General features: G+C 38.7%; 1 long non-coding RNA gene across 1 annotated transcript; it reads left to right on the top strand.

Annotated features, from left to right (window-relative positions):
* The first annotated feature begins 2,058 nt into the window (after positions 1 to 2,058).
* On the top strand, positions 2,059 to 3,132 carry LOC143420918 (uncharacterized). The gene is made up of 2 exons (XR_013100672.1): positions 2,059 to 2,395; positions 2,875 to 3,132. It is a non-coding gene; the product is annotated as an uncharacterized LOC143420918 (long non-coding RNA).
* The last annotated feature ends 377 nt before the right edge of the window (positions 3,133 to 3,509 follow it).

Below are 3,509 nucleotides of genomic sequence, written 5' to 3'. Positions count from 1 at the left end.
GGGAAGTGCAGCGTTTTGAAAATGCTCTCCAAAGCAGATACATTTGAAAACGCTGTTTTCGCATCGCAGTGTGGACAGAGAACCCGGAGGCCTTTCAAAAACGAGGACACATTTTAGTCATGTGATGCAGTCATGTGACCAATTAAATTAAGATAGCGGAGGGCATTATACAGCAGTTGTTTTGTTTGCTTTCAATTTTGACAGCCCTGTTAAAGATTAATATCAGTTTGGACATGCTCCACATAGCTTTTCTTCAAATTCTTTAATTTTCACTTTTGCAATTTTGTCCTTTTGTGTTACTCGCAGCAACAATTCCACCTCATTGCTAGTCCATTTAAAAAACTTTAAAAAAGCTTTTCCTCAACATTTTGCCGCAACATTTCAACGAGCCGGAAAGTAAATAAACGGCAGACAGAAATGAGGCAGGTCGAATTGTCTTGCGTTTCACGCATGCGCAGTACTGGAACGTAAGCGTTTTCAGCCGTTTCAATGTGGATGCACAACTCTGTGAAAACGACTGAAAATGATAGCATGGACGCGGAGCGTTTTCAGATGAAAACGCCATTTTCAAATTTATCCGGGCTAGTGCAGACGTAGCCTAACAGTGGGAAGAAGGCACGGCACGGGAGTCGGGAACACACTGGGGATTTATTATTGTAGTGTATAATTTGCTTCACTTTAAATAAACGCATTGCTTTCATCGCACAAAGTCCAACATTTTGTTCCTATTTCCTCGCATCCCCACAGTCTGCCAGCGCAGCCCTGACAAAGGGAAGGAAAAACTCCCTTTTAACAGGAAGAAACCTCCAGGAGAACCAGGCTCGGGGAGGAGCAACTAGCTACTACGACTGGTTGGGGTAAGAGGAGGAAGACAGGACAAAAGACATGCTGTGGAAGAGAGCCATTAACAGATTGTGAGGAAGAAAGGTGACTGAAGAAGGAGTACTTAATGCATCATGGGAATCCCCCAGCAGCCTACACCTATTGCAGCATAACTAGCTAAATACGCTATCTCACAAAAGTGAGGACATTTTTGTAAATATTTTGTTATATCTTTTCATGGGACAACACTGAAGATATGACACTTTGATACAACATAAAGTAGTCAGTGTAAATTTGCTGTAACCTAAAAATAAGTCAACATACAGCCATTAATGTCTAAACCGCTGGCAACAAAAGTGAGTACCAGAAGTGAGTCTTTACCTTGGTCTTGCCTTCATCATGGTCTTGACTAGACCTGGTATAATCTCCAGACAGTAAAACAGTATAACTCTCCTACAGGTATAAAGCTTCAAGTATAGTTTGAATTTGTAAGATGCTGAGGGTTGCAACGTCAATTTAGAGAGTTATGTATGCCTATGGCACAAAGCAGCAACCTTAATAGCAACCTACATAAGTATTGCTTACTCACAAAAGAATCACTCAGGAGCATCCCAGACAGCTACACTATCACACACAATCAGTTTTTTTTTATAGCTTAATCATTTCCCAGCAAACGTCTTCAACTTGAGTCTGAGCCTCATCACAGCGCAGCTGTTGTAAACTTTTTAATGTAAAAGTTTGATCCTATTCATCACTGTCTGAGCCAGTCAGTGATTGCACTGAGGCACACCATATATTATTTGTCAAATTTGTTTGATATTCCTACACTGGTCAGCTCTATTTGTTACTGTAACTGGGGATTTTACTTTCCAAAAAGGAGGGGCTTGGTCTTCTTGGCTCCACCTAGTGGAATGGGTTCCTTGTGCTCACTCTTCAGCCTGCAGATCAGTTCCACGTCAGCATCATCAGTTGCAGTATTAGGGCCAGCTTCAACACACAGTCTTCACCAGATTGTCAACTCTTAAATTACATTTTTTTCTGATTGCTTAAGCACATTTTTTGTAACTATTGGCTATTTTTGCAAAACTCTACACACAAATAAGAAAACCTGTCACCCAATAATCAAAACATTGTAGTTCTCTTGCAAAAGCGAACACAGCTAGATTAACTCTTCACACCTTCGTAAAAATGGTGTTTTTGTATCAAACAGTACACACAAGCCATCATCTACACAGCAAATTCAAAAGTGTTAAATGTTTTGGTGTTAATAGTCTTCTTGCAAAAGTAGAGTTAATTTTACTCTAAGTAGAGTCACATTCTTTTAATGTAACTCTGAGGTGTAAAATGATAGTAGTTAAAATCGAGTGTTAAAAATGAGTGTTTCTATGTCAAATCTGGAGGTGTTACAATGGAAACATTAACTCTTGACCTCTTAACTCTAAACTCCTACAGGGGCTATGACACCAATAGAGTAAATTCACAGACTCCGCCCCCAGCACGGCTCCAATCGAAGCTGAAGTGAAGCCGTTTCAGAACATTTTGCTCTACATATTTGAGTTGTTTGCCATGCTTGGTAAGTCATTTTTTCAAAGATAGTTTCAATTATTATTATTAGCTTTTACTTCTGTGGCTCTTTGGAGTTGAGACAAAGCTGTGTGAAAGGCATTAGCCATGTTGCTCGGTGATAGCATAATATTCTGTTTTAGCTAGCTGAAAGGTATTGTTTGCGGGCAAATACCACAGCCTTGGGGAAAAAAAGCTTGCATGTGAATTTTCAGTCAAACTTTTGGTCAAATACACCTGACTGGGTTCTACGTTAGCATAGATCCCTCCAGAGTTTTGTGCACACGGTTTAGGTAAAAATGAAAAAGGTTGAGGTTTTACATTTAGTTCAGTATTACCTGTTGCCTGTGTCCTTGTCTTTTGGGAAAATACTTTACACAAGTAATGGCTCAAAAAGGATTCCTTTTTTTTTTACTGTGCTGCAATTGTTTACTGGATTATTTGTGCCGTTAATTAGTGTCAACTAATTTTTATTCAATCTCCGCACAGGATATGCTTGTGAAGATGGAATATGGGGGAGAGCAGAAGTGCGTTGAAGTTCCACAAAGGGATGAATGAAGGACATGCATATTGTATTGAAGAAATAAGTGATGAGAATGCTGTTATTTGCATTTACCAGCTCACCTATGTCAGACCTTTTGATAAACACAATTCTAATGAAAGTGAGAACATGTACACTGTTACATCTTTCAGAAAATGTTTTGAAATTGTGGTGCACAGTTCAGAATAAATGTTTTTCAAAAACCATTGCATCTTTTTAGTAAAAGTTCAGAACAGTAAAATTCCCGCTTTTTAGAATGAATTAGAAGATAACTCTTACGTAGTTAAACTAAAATACTCTTTGAGAGTTAATATATGAACTCTTAACACCAAGTGTTAAATTATCAACTCCAGACAGATTTGGTGTTTAACACTAAATCAGAGTTAACGTACCAACTCTCCAAAAAGAGTTAAATTAACACTCTCTGGTGTGGACCCATATACACATTTAATAGTGTTGAAATCAAATCCGACAGTGTTAATTTGGACATGCTGGATTTGCTGTGTACTAAGCACACAATGCGCCAACTGCACACTGATGGTATGAATACAAAACACATCTGGCTTTTGCTTTCTCTGTGTAC

The sequence above is a fragment of the Maylandia zebra genome, linkage group LG11 (genome assembly GCF_041146795.1).
Source record: "Maylandia zebra isolate NMK-2024a linkage group LG11, Mzebra_GT3a, whole genome shotgun sequence".
Taxonomy (NCBI): domain Eukaryota; kingdom Metazoa; phylum Chordata; class Actinopteri; order Cichliformes; family Cichlidae; genus Maylandia; species Maylandia zebra.
This window is presented reverse-complemented; position numbering and strand designations above follow the sequence as displayed.